This window comes from Myodes glareolus, chromosome 17 (assembly GCF_982192425.1).
Source record: "Myodes glareolus chromosome 17, mMyoGla1.1, whole genome shotgun sequence".
Taxonomy (NCBI): Eukaryota; Metazoa; Chordata; class Mammalia; order Rodentia; family Cricetidae; genus Myodes; species Myodes glareolus.
The window spans coordinates 32,352,754-32,367,153 of NC_142042.1; the positions used below are offsets into that span (position 1 = coordinate 32,352,754).

The 14,400-nt window shown below is 38.2% G+C and overlaps 1 protein-coding gene across 1 annotated transcript in view; it reads right to left on the bottom strand.

Annotated features, from left to right (window-relative positions):
- Ndst4 (N-deacetylase and N-sulfotransferase 4) overlaps window positions 1–14,400 on the bottom strand; it is a 309,646-nt gene that overhangs the window by 97,500 nt on the left and 197,746 nt on the right. The window lies entirely within an intron of this gene.

Sequence of the window (14,400 nt, forward strand, 5' to 3'; positions counted from 1 at the left end):
TGTGTGGGGCTCCACAAAATTGCCCCCATTCAGGTTTCTTAGGCAGCCGGTGTTGTCACTGTTCAGAGCTTCTCTAAGTTGCCATATTGTTGGAATTTCATGAGAACAGCTTCCTTGTCAAGAACAGAACTCAGTCTCACCACAGATTTCCTCCTTCTCTGACTTTTGTAAACTGTCTGCTTTCCCATAAAGTTTCCTGAGATTAGGAGGAGGGATTATGCTGTAGATTCATCCATTTGGACTGACTACCACATTGTCAGTGGTTATCTGCATTTTTACCAGTTGTGACTTTCTGTTGGTCTCCGTCTACTGCAAAAAGAGGCTTCTTAGATGAGAGTTAAGAATTACACTTACCTTTGGGCATTTAAATATATATTGAGAATACAGTTAGTAATTATAAATGAAAAAGGGCTGTAGCAGATTTTCCTGTAAGATCTATGACATCACTAGCCATGTGTCATTGGCTAGATTTCAGGAAGAGACATGATTTTCCTCCTATAGAGAAGGCACTATATCCAATTAGACAGCTAGACAGCTTGTATCTGAATATAGGGTCACTACTGTACCTTTAGGAGGATTTCACCACGATTGTTATTGTACTTCATAGGCTTTATGGTTGGATAATATTGTTGATGATTTTTCTACTTTAGCAGCTTCTGTAAGCTAACAATTGAATTGTTTGGAGGCTTTATGGTCAGATCAAACTCTGTTCCTCCGAGTTCCGTGTTCAAGTGAGTCTTATCTTCAGAAATAATGACTTATCTTCAACTTCTGGGAGGTAACTAAGGGTGGGGCCAATAGCTTATACTGTTTGGGGGAATTTATTGTACTCCCCTGACCAACAATTTTAAAAGAGGTCTAGAAAAGATCAACAATTTCAGCAGAGTATCAGAATAAAAAGTCAACTCACAATAAGCAGTAGTCTTTTTATAAAACAACAAATAGGCTACAGACAAAAATAAGGATGCATTCCTATTTATAATGGCTTAAAAAATTCAAGATTAAACCCAATTAAGGAAGCAAAACACTTCAACAATGATAAATTCAAATCCCTGAAGAAACAGATTGAGGAAGACATTAGAAAATGAAAAAACTTCTTATGTTCATGTACAAGTACAACCAATCTTGTGAAAATGACTATTCTACCAAAGCAGTTTACAGATGTAAAGCTATCACAGAAATAAGAAAAATAAAACCTGAATTTGCATGTGGAACCATAGAAGATACTGGATTGCTAAATCAATTAGAAGGAAAAGGAACAACGCTAGGTATATTATCATCCCAGATTTTAAGATATATTACAGAGCTATAGTAATAAAAAACTGTTGGAACATGGTCCAGGGATGGAGCAGTGTGAGAATTCTGAGAGTTTGTGGGAACACTCCAAGACAACAAGACCAAGGTCTTGTGACTTCAGCTCCGTCAATCCATGGGTTTGGTTTTGGCATGTGTTTTAGTGTTCCTTGCAGGTGTAGTAGACGGAGTGGGTTTCTTCAGATTACTCATTGCTGCTTGCTATTATTATTTAGAATATTTACAGTTTAAACTCATGTTGTTACTCTAGAGCTACAGCTCCAGAGAATTAAAAGAGTCCATTACTCTTATTGAAAGGAAGTGTGGTAAGAGACAGGCATGATTACTACAACAGCAAGTTGAAAACTCACATCTTTTTATAAAAAATATTGCTTTTATTGAGCTGCACATTTTTTTCCATTTCCCTCCCTTACTGTCTCCTCCCCTTCAACCCTCTCCTATGACCCCTACACTCCCAATTTACTCAAAAGATATTATCTTTTCTCCTTCCTATGGAGATCCATGTATGTCTCCCTTAGTATTCTCTTTGTTGTCTACTTTCTCTGGGGTTGTGGGCTGTAGACTTGTCTTTCTTTGCTTTATGTCTTTAAAGTCACTCATGCTTTAAGCCATGAGTGACTGGATACATATTATATTTGTCTTTCTGGGTCTGGGTTACCTTAATCAATATGGTGTTTTCTAGATGCATCCATTTGACTACAAATTTCAAGATATCATTTTTTAGCACTATATAGTACTCCTTTGTGTAAATGGACCACATTTTCTTTATCCATTCTTTGGTTGAAGGGTATCTAGGTTGTTTCCAGGTTGCAGCTATTACAAATAATGCTGCTGTGAACATAGCTGAGCACATGTCATTGTAGTATGATTGAGCATCCTTTGGGTATATACCCAACAGCAGTATTGCTAGGCCTTGAGGTAGACTGTTTCTGAGAAATTGCCGTACTGACTTCCAAAGTGGGTGTACAAGTTTGCACTCCCACAAGCAATGGAGGAACATTCCCCATACCCTGCTTTCTCTCCAGCATAAGCTGTCATCAGTGTTATTGATCTTGGCCATTGTGACATATGTAAGATGGAATCTCAAAGTTGTTTTGATTTGCCTTTCTCTAATAGCTAGGGAAGCCGAACACATTCTTAAGTGTCTTTCAGTCCTTAGATATTTGTCTGTTGAGAGTTCTCTGTTTAGGTCTGTATCCCATTTTTTAAATTGGATTATTTGTGCTTTTGATGTCAAGTTTCTTGGAGAACTCGCATTTTAAGTCATGACAGGAAACAGAGAAAGTGAACTGGACATAGCACAACACTTTTAAACCTTAAAGCGTGCCCCAGAGACATACTTCCTCTAATAAGACCACACCTCTTAAGCCTTTCTAAATAACTGCATGATTATATTACTGGATCAAAGGTTGAAATACCTAATACTATAATGGACATCTCATTTAAACCACCACAGCTCATAATTACAACCTCCATATAGTTGACAAAGATGCCAAAAACATACAACAGACAAAAGATAGCATCTTCAACTAATATTGCTGGGAAAAATGGATATCCATCTTACCTAAGTTTTTATTGTTGTGAAGAGACACCATCACTATAACAACTCTTATGAGGAAAGAATTTAATTGAGCGGGCTCACTTACAGTTTCAGTGGTTCAGTCCACTATCATCATGGTGGGCAACATGGCATCATGCAGGCAGACATGGAGATGGATGAGTAGTCGAGAGTCTTACATCTTGCAGGCAACAAGAATTCGACAGAATGTCACACTCACGGAAGCTTGAGAAAAAGAAACCTCAAGTCTGCCCCACAGTGACACACTTCCTCTAACAATACCACACCCACTCCAACAAAGCCACATCTCCTAATAGTGCCACTCTCTTTATGGGCCATTTTCTTTCAAATCACTGCAATATCTATTTGTACAATAGAGCTATCAGATACATATTTTTCAGCCTACACAAAATGGATCAAAGACCTCAGTGTGAAACCTGAAATACAGAAACATATGCAGAACCCTATCAGAGAGAGGTATAGGAAAGAACTTTCTGAATAGGGCTCCATTTGTTTAAGAATCAATGCCAACAGTTATCAAGCGGTAAATCATAAAACTTAAATGCTTTGCACACTGAAAGAAACAGTCAATTGAATGGAAAGGAAGCCTACAATGTTAGAGAGAATCTTTATCATCTGTATACCTGACAGAGGATTAATATACAGAATACATAAAGAATTCCAAAAAGAAAGAGTCAATAAACAAATAGCCTATTTGTCTTTTTATAAGTGAAAGTTACATACTTTAACAGAAAATTCTCACAAGAAGAAATTAAAATGATTAAAGAAATAACTCAAAAAGTGTTCGTCATCCTTCTCAATAAAAGGAATTAAAATAAACCAATATTGAAATGTCATCTTACCCCAGACAGAATGACCAAGATCAAGAAAACAGCTGGTAACAACTGCTTGAGGGGATGAAGGGAAAGGGTCCTCTCATTCATTGTTAGTGGGATTGAGAATTGGTCTAATCACTCCAAAAATCAGTTTGGGAAATTATCCCAATTAACCACATTGTAGTGGCTTAAAAGAGCCACCAGGGATTCATATTTTTGAATGCTTTGTCTCCCGATCGTGGAACTGTTTTCGAGGGCTTAGGAGGTATGGCCTTCTTATAGCAGGAGTGGGTTGTGGAGAAATTTTGTCAAAATCCCAACACTAGCTCAGTGTTTCTTTCTATACCTCTGCCTGCTGCCTGAGAATCAGAATATAAAACTCTCAGTTGCTGCTACAGTGGCATGTCTTATTGATCCCTTAATGGTAATAATGGAACAACTCTGAAACCTAAGAAAGCCTGCAACTAAATGCTTTATTTTATAATGGTATCTCTTCACAGCAATAGAGCTGTCACAAAGATACATATGACCCAGCTATATGACATGTTTGCATATGTCAAAGGACTCAACCTCTATGGTACAGATACTGTATACTCAGCCATGCTCATTATTGCTCCATTCATAATAGCTAGGGGATAGAAACTGCTTAAACATCTTTCAACAGAATGTAGAAAATGAAAATGTGATAAATACACACTATGGAATATTATTCAACAGTCAAGAAATATAAAATCAGAAAGATTTCAGGCAAATAGATAAACTTAGAAAACATTATATTGGGTGAAGTTACCCAGATTCAGAGAGACAAACATATGTATTTTCTCTCATATGTGTTGACAATATAACCTGAAATAACCACAGAAGTCAGGATATTAAAAGTGGATAAGGGTAGATAGTTGCTCTATAAGGGGACATACCAAGATACAGGTGGTATAAAAGAGGAGATACAAAAATGGGGGTGTTTTAATTGGAGGGGGAGAAGGATAACACGTCGGAGAGGAATAAATAACATTAAGAATATTTGAAAACGCATGAAGTTATGTCAACTATGTTATTCAGCAAATGCCCAGTTACTTCCTAGAGGCGACTTCTGAAGTTCACAAAGATTTCATGGAAGAGTACAGAATGGTTTCCAATTCAATGGTTCAACAATTTCCATGCTATTAGTGTTCTCTTTAGATTTCTTACCTCAACAAGAATATTTCTAGGCATATGGAACCATTGTGGGGTATGGGATAATGGTATGTAGGTAGAGTAATGAACTGAAAGAAGAGTTGAAAGATGAAAGACACATACATGCTTCTCAGAGTGTTAAGTGGTGTGAATTTAGAAAGGATAAGTGGGGCTGAGTGACTGGAAAGATGTCAGGCAACTCAACAATATGAGTGACTTTGGAAGATGAAAATAAATCAGCTTTACAAACTCTGCCGAAGAAAATATTTCAAACAATGTGACAAAACTCCAGGGAGCAGACTACCTTGGCATGTTTGGAAGACGGCAGGAAGTATGGGTGAGCTGATTCGAGTGTAGAAAATGAAGGTTAACAAGTAAAACTTGATGTCTGCAGGCAAGAAAGTTGGGACCCCAACATCTGGAGTTTACACTTAATTCTAAGATGAAATTAGAAGTCCCTGAACTCTTGAGAAGGGTTATGATAGTGTTTTCTGCATCAAGCAATGTCATTATTCTTTTTCTAGAAACAGTCAGTTCTATGTGATTAAAACGGGTATAGTTTTCTGGGCATGAATAAGTCACCTAGTGGAGTTGTTGCTAAGATGGGCAGAAAAACTACCGTTTAGTCATATTTTATAAAGTAGAGTTGAATACTTGATTTTGGACGTCCTACTCAGTAGTTGCACACATAGCTTTGTTTTGTTGTTTTGTTTTTTGAGACTGGATTTTACATGGTTTTCTCTGTTGTAGCCCTAGCTGTCCTGGAATTCCCTCTGTAGACCAGACTGGCCTTCCACTTAAGAGTTTTGCCTGATTCTGCCTCCTGAGTGAGTGCTGGCTAGTATTAAAGGCATGCACCACCAGGCCCGGCTGTCACTGTTTTCAAACCTGTAAAGACAAGTGACTAAACATTCAAGACTCATTTTATATAATTTTCAAGAAATGTTCAGTAAAAAATAGATTATAAACTGCCTCAAATTGGCAGCAATTTGATGTATTTAAATATCCTTTTTATTTTTCTAAATTCCATAATTCCTTAACTGTGCATATGAGTCCAATATCTCACCCGTGGAGAAAGTACTGTCATGAAGACTTGATTGCTGCAGCAAATTGTTTAAGTGAACTACAGAATGGACTTCCAAAAAGAAATTGTAAGAGGATGGCAATTTCAACAGCACATCTTTTATTCACATTTGATTTGAGTGTGTACCTGTGTGTGAAAGAGAATTTAAGTGGCTATAATAATAACAGCTGCAAGAAAGAACAAGATTCTGTTACTTAGATTTTATATTTTGAAAAGCATTATTGAATACTTTATATTGTGTTAAAAATGACAACTATAAATTACAGAAATACCCCGTGCTTGAAACCTTATTTTTACGTGGTTTAAGTGAGTGATTTCCATAGTGTCAGAGGAGACTGGAGTTATCATGAACTTTCCATTTACAAGAACATGACCTTTTCCTTACTTCTAAATCTCTTGGCTGCCTCTCTGGCTTTAGTTAATGCTCTCACAGGGAGGTAATTGAACACTGAATGTTCTGTTAGGTGTGAAGTTCAATGAAGACAGATCTATAGGATCAATGGCTGTGGACAGTGAGGAGCATCTTATCACTTGGCGAACAATGAAGAGCATCCTTGCTCCTTGCAAAGGTAAAGAAATCTGAGAGAGTTTTCTGATTGGTTTGAAGGCTTTGAGTTTCTCATTTATTTATTTTAAACTCACCTCCATCTTTTAAATCATCTGGAAATATGTAATAATGGGTAAGTTCTTCAATGTTTGCTTGGTAATTTTTACATGTTAAATTTATATGTTATTTTAATTCTATTGACTGTTCATTTGTTAAAATTTCACAGCTGTCAATGTTGAATACAACAGGATATCAACAAGCAAGCCTATTAATGTAAAAATTAAGAGACCTTAAAACTCAGAACACTAGGCTTCGGGCCCGTGGCAGGGTCCCGGTGAGGAGGAGCTCGGGCGTTCCCCGACCCCATAGACTCCCAGGTCACCCTGCAGTGCTGGCTCCCCCCTCCCGCCTGTCATCCCAGCTCCCATGCAGGTACGAATTCCTATATTTCTCCCTTCTCCCTGGGGCCATAAAATTTCCCCAGCTCAGCTGTCTTGCAAGCTGGGCCTGCATTGTAAGCACATCCTGGAAAGAGGGAGTGCCTGTGCTTCAATAGCCTGCCTGAGGAAAGGTGGGCATTCTGTCAGTGAAGTCCCTGCCCAAGAAGGGAACCTGACCCGGTACCAGAAGTACCTATAGAGAGCATTTGAAGTAAGAGATGGGCAGACGCCAAGGCAAGACCTCATCCAACAATCTGAAAAACAACATGAAAACACCAGATCCCAAGGACCCTACAATAGATGGACTTGAACACCTTAACCCAGAAGAAGTGGAAAAAAGTGCCATTATGAAAGCAATAGAGTCCCTTAAACAGGATATGAATAACTCCCTTAAAGAATTGGATGAGAAATATAACAAAAAGTTTGAAGAAATGAGTATAGAAATAGATGAGAAATATAACAAAAAGTTTGAAGAAATAAGTAAATCCGTGAATGATACCCTGAGAAACCAAGAAAAAACAATCAAACAGGTAAAGGAAACAGTTCGAGAATTGAAAACTGAAATGGAGGCAATGAAGGAAACACAAACCGAGAACCGGCTGGATATGGAAAACCTAGGTAAACGAACGGAGACTACAGAATCAAGCATAACCAATAGAATACAAGAGATAGAAGAACGAATCTCGGAATCTGAAGATACCATAGAGAAAATAAATGTTCTGGTCAAAGAAAACGGCAAATCCAACAAATTCTCTTCACAAAACATTCAGGAAATCTGGGACACAATAAAAAAACCAAATCTAAGAATAATAGGGATTGAAGAAGAAGAAGAACTGCAGATCAAAGGCCCAGAAAATATATTCAACAAAATTATAGAAGAAAACTTTCCCAACCTAAAGAACGATATTCCTATGAAGGTTCAAGAAGCATACAGAACACCGAATAGACTGGATCAGAAAAAGATATCCCCTCGCCATATAATAATCAAAACACAAAACATACAGATTAAAGAAAGAATTTTAAGAGCTGCAAAGGAAAAAGGTCAAGTAACTTATAAAGGTAAACCTATCAGGCTTACACCGGACTTCTCTATGGAAACCATGAAAGCCACAAGATCCTGGATAGAGGTACTGCAGAAACTAAGAGACCATGGATGCAAACCCAGACTACTATACCCAGCCAAGCTATTGTTCACTATCAATGGAGAAAACAAAATATTCCAGGATAAAAATAAATTTAAACAATTCATAGCCACAAATCCAGCCTTACAGAAAGTAATAGAAGGAAAATCGCAACCCAAGGAATTGAACATTGCCATCACTGCCTACAATAACCCAGACATTTAGCGACCCTTCACCACAACAACTCAAAGAAGAAAAACACACAAACTCTACTACACACACACACACACAAAAATAATAACTGGAATCAACAACCACTGGTCATTAATATCACTTAATATTAATGGTCTCAATTTACCTATAAAAAGGCACAGACTAAGAGATTGGATACGAAAACAGGATCCAACATTCTGCTGTTTACAAGAAACACACCTCAACCACAAAGATAGACATCTACTCAGAGTTAAGGGTTGGGAAAAGGTTTTCCAAGCAAATGGACCTAAGAAACAAGCAGGCGTGGCCATTCTAATATCTAACAAAACTGACTTCAAACTAAAATCAATCAGAAGAAATGGAGATGGACATTTTATACTCATAACAGGAACAATTAATCAGGAGGAAGTCTCAATCCTGAATATCTATGCCCCTAATATAAAAGCACCCACTTATGTAAAAGAAAAACTTTTAGAACTCAAGGCAGTCATCAAACCACACACACTAATAGTAGGAGACTTCAACACACATCTCTCACCAATGGACAGGTCAATCAAACAGAAACTCAACAGAGAAATAAGAGAATTCCTAGAGGTAATGAATCAAATGGACTTAATAGATATCTATAGAACATTCCACCCAAAAAGGAAAGAATATACCTTCTTCTCTGCAGCTCATGAACCTTCTCAAAAATTGACCACATACTCGAAAACAATGCAAACTTCCATAGATACAAAAAAATATTAGTAACCACCTGTGTCTTGTCGGATCACCATGGAATAAAGTTAGAATTCAATAACAATTCTAACACCAGAAAACCTACAAATGTGTGGAAGTTAAACAGTCAACTACTGAATCATCCCTGGGTCAAGGAAGAAATAAAGAAAGAAGTTAAAGTCTTCCTTGAATTTAATGAAAATAAAGACACAACATACTCAAATCTATGGGACACAATGAAAGCAGTGCTAAGAGGAAAGTTCATAGCACTAAGTGCCCAATTAAAGAAAACAGAGAAAGCACATATTGGAGACTTAACAGCACACCTCAAAGCTCTGGAAAAAAAAAGAAGCAAACTCTCCCAGGAGGAGTAGAAGATTGGAAATAATCAAACTGAGGGCTGAAATCAACAAAATAGAAACACAGAAAACAATCCAAAAAATCAACGAAAAAAAAGTTGGTTCTTGGAGAAAATCAACAAGATTGACAAACCCCTATCCAAACTAATCAAACGGCAGAGAGAGAACACCCAAATTAATAAGATCAGAAATGAAAAGGGGGACATAACAACAGACATAGAGGAAATTCAGAGAATCATTAGATCTTACTACGAAAGTTTATATGCCACAAAGTTGGAAAATGTACGAGAAATGGATTGGTTTTTAGATAAATACCATATACCAAAGTTAAATCAAGACCAGGTGAACAATCTAAATAGACCTGTTAGTCGCGAAGAATTAGAAGCGGTTATCAAAAACCTCCCAACCAAAAAAAGCCCAGGGCCAGATGGTTTCAATGCAGAATTCTACCAGAACTTTCAAGAAGAGCTGATACCTATACTCCTTAAGGTATTTCACAATATAGAAACAGAAGAGTCATTGCCAAACTCTTTTTATGAAGCTACAGTTACTCTGATACCCAAACTACATAAAGACACAACCAAGAAAGAGAATTACAGGCCAATCTCACTCATGAACATCGACGCAAAAATTCTCAACAAAATCCTGGCAAACCGATTCCAAGAACACATTAGAAAAATTATCCATTATGATCAAGTAGGCTTCATTCCAGAGATGCAGGGCTGGTTCAACATTTGCAAATCCATCAATGTAATCCATCATATAAATAAACTGAAAGAAGAAAACCATATGATCATCTCATTAGATGCTGAAAAAGCATTTGACAAAATCCAACATCCCTTTATGATAAAGGTGTTAGAGAGATTGGGGATACAAGGACCATACCTAAATATAATAAAAGCTATTTACAGCAAGCCGACAGCTAACATCAAATTGAACGGAGAGAAACTCAAAGCCATTCCATTGAAATCAGGAACAAGACAAGGCTGTCCACTTTCCCCATACCTCTTCAATATAGTGCTAGAAGTTCTAGCAATAGCAATACGACAACATAAGGGGATCAAGGGGATTCGAATTGGAAAGGAAGAAGTTAAACTCTCATTATTTGCAGACAGTATGATAGTATACATGAGCGACCCCAAAGACTCTACCAAAGAACTCCTACAGCTGATAAACACCTTTAGTAATGTGGCAGGATACAAGATCAACTCCAAAAAATCAGTTGCCCTCCTATACACAAAGGATAAAGAAGCAGGGAGGGAAATCAGAGAAACTTCACCTTTCACAATAGCCACAAATAGCATAAAATATCTTGGGATAACTCTGACCAAGGAAGTGAAAGACCTATTTGACAAGAACTTTAAGTCTTTAAAGAAAGAAATTGAGGAGGATACCAGAAAATGGAAAGATCTTCCTTGCTCTTGTTGTATCTTGGAGGATCAACATAGTAAAAATGGCAATTCTACCAAGAGCAATCTATAGATTCAATGCAATCCCCATCAAAATCCCATCAAACTTCTTCACAGACCTTGAGAGAATTAATTTTATATGGAAAAACAAAAAACCCAGGATAGCCAAAACAATCTTATATAATAACGGAACGTCTGGAGGTATAATCATCCCTGACTTCAAACTCTATTACACAGCTACAGTATTGAAAACAGCTTGGTACTGGCATAAGAACAGAGAAGTCGACCTATGGAATCGAATAGAAGACCCAGATATTAACCCACAAACCTATGAACACTTGATTTTCGACAAGGGGGCTAAAGGTATGCAATGGAAGAAGGAAAGCATCTTTAACAAATGGTGCTGGCATAACGGAATGTCAACCTGTAGAAGAATGAAAGTAGATCCATATCTATCACCATGCACAAAAATCAAGTCCAGATGGATTAAAGACCTCAACATTAATCTGACCACTTTGGACCAGATAGAAGAGAAAGTGCGAAGTAGTCTACAAGACATAGGCACAGGAGACCACTTCCTAGGTAGAACCCCAGGAGCACAGGAAATAAGAGAATCAATGAACAAATGGGACCTCCTGAAACTGGGAAGCTTTTGTAAAGCAAAGGACACCGTCAGTAAGACAAAAAGGCTACCTTCTGACTGGGAGAAAATCTTCACCAACCCCTCATCAGATAAAGGCCTGATCTCCAAAATATACAAAGAACTCAAGAAACTAGACAATAAAACTCTAATTAACCCAATTAAAAAATGGGGTGCTGATCTGAACAGAGAATTCTCAACAGAAGAACTTCAAATGGCCAAAAGACACTTAAGGTCATGCTCAATATCCTTAGCGATCAGGGAAATGCAAATCAAAACACCTATGAGATACCATTTTACACCGGTCAGATTAGCTAAAGTCAAAAACACCAATGATAGCCTATGCTGGAGAGGATGTGGAGAGAGGGGAACTCTCATCCATTGTTGGTGGAAATGCAAACTTGTACAGCCACTGTGGAAATCAGTGTGGCGGTTTCTCAGGAAACTGGGAGTCAACCTCCCTCAGGACCCAGCAATTCCACTCTTGGGAATATACCCAAGAGATGCCCTATCATACTACAAAAGCATTTGTTCAACTATGTTCATAGCAGCACTATTTGTAATAGCCAGAACCTGGAAACAACCTAGGTGCCCCTCAATAGAAGAATGGTTAAAGAAGGTGTGGAACATATATACACTAGAGTTTTATTCAGCGGTAAAAAACAATGACATCTTGAATTTTGCATGCAAATGGATGGAAATAGAAAACGCTTTACTGAGTGAGGTAAGCCAGACCCAAAAAGAGGAATATGGTATGTATTCACTCATAAGTGGATTCTAGCCATAATTAAAGGTCTTTGAGCCTATTATTCGAGATCCTAGAGAAGCTAAATAAGAAGGTGAACCTGAAGAAAATCATGTACTTATCTTCCTGGAGATTGGAAATAGACAAGAGTCCCAGGTAACCTCGGGTGCATGGGGGTGTGGGTGGGAGGGTTGTTGGAAGGGGAGAGGGTTAGAGAGAAAGGAGTAGGGGAGGAATTGGGAAAACTCGGGGGACTGAGATGAGGGGAGGGAGGAAGGATGGATATGGGATCAGGGAAAAATATGTCTCAACTAAGGGAGTCATTTTAGGGTTTACAAGAGACTTGATTATAAATGGGATCCCAGGTCCAAGGTGAGATCCCCAGACTGTTTTCTAGACAGAGGAGAGGGTGCCTGAACCGGCTTTGGCCTATAATCATACTGATGAAGATTTTGCTTATTACCATAGATCCTTCATCCGACGATGGATGGCGATACAGACGGAGACCCACATTGGAGCACTGGACTGAGCCCCCCATGGTCCAAATGAGGGGCAGAAGGAGGAAGAACATGAAAAAAAACTCAGGACCGCGAGGGGTACGATCACCCACTGATACAAGGGGACTGATTTAATGAGAGTTCACCAAGGCCAGTTGGACTGGGACTGAACGAGCATGTGATCCAACCAGATTTTCTGAATGTGGCCGGATTCTCTGAATGTAGCTGGTCCGGAGCCTTTCTGAAGAGCCACTGACAATGACACTGGGACTTGTTTCCTCTGCATATACTGGATTTTGGGATCCAGTCTGTTTGGATACTCACCTTCCTGGACCTGGAGAGAGGGGGGAGGAACTTGAACTTCCCACAGGGCTGGAAGCCCTGACTGCTCTTAGGGATGGAGAGGGAGGAGGATGAGGAGGGGGGAGTGGGAGGGTGTTGGGAGGAGGGGCGGAGGTGGAAACTTTTATAATTTAATAAACTTTGAAAAAAAAAACTCAGAACACTAATGAGGAGAACAGAAAACTTTCCAGAAACATCTGAGGTGTTTTGGTCGACAACAAAATAAAATAAAAGATGCTGTCTTGACTGACCGAGCAAGCATTGCATTTGATGACTCAATTTGTTCACTAGAATGAAAAGTAATGATAGAAATTTTATAATTTAAAAATAGCTCAGACAGCACAGTCAACTGACATTCCACCCAGAAGGCTGTCAGAAGCAAAACATGTAATGAACTCAAACCGTTTATAATGAAGGAAATCTTTATAACCTGATTTATGTGTTGGAGCATGGAGAAAGAATTAGGCAGCATTTAAAACTCAGAGTCATAGGCTTTCAGCACGTCTCAAATATCACTTTATGTTAAAAATGATTTATATTTCTACTGCTTCCAATTGAGATTTATATCCAAATTATCATCCTCTTTTTGTACTCCAAAACATTTGTCTTTTCTCTGTAAAACAATAAAAACTATTTTATTTATTTTACATGCAGTAATATTTAAGCATATGTATTTTGCATGACTTTTTAGTGCTTAGGAAAACATGATAAATTGATAAATAAGATTAAAAAAAGATTCTTTTGAAGTTGTGTTAATGGGTTATGTAGAAACATCCCCTTGATTTACATCAATAAAGGAACAACTTTCTATTTCCATGTCTCTCTTTTGCCTTCCCTGTCCTCTCTTCTCTTTCTTTCCTTTCATTTTGTCTTCTCTGTTTCGATCCCCGTTTTTTTTCTCTCCTTGCCTATCTTTTAAAACAATGTAAACAACTCACGAGAGAAAGGACATTTTCTAGACAGACGCAGTTACAATGCATATTTTTCATCACGTGAGGATGAATCAACCTATTCAGTCTTCTGTCCCGACATTACATGAGCTGGGGTATAACACCGTGCACATGAAGGGGAGACTCTAGAAGCTAAATAGCCCACTGTGAACTGTGTTAGGCATACAGCTCTATCTGTGTGTAAAGAGGTGATTTTCAGATCAACAAGTGTAGGGACCCCAGTGGCCAGAAAGAAGGACTCAGGTTGAAATCTGAAGGATAAGTAGTGAGGTGTAGGTGAGAACAAACAGTAGGGAGGGAAGGACACGTACCGCATGCTTCAGAAATGACAGCTACTGAAACTTCTGATACAGAAGCCCCTTAATTTTAAACACAAGTAAAATTACACGTATTATTTGATTCTTCTGCTCCTTCATTTAAATGTACTCCTTATCTTTATCAGGATGATAGACTTC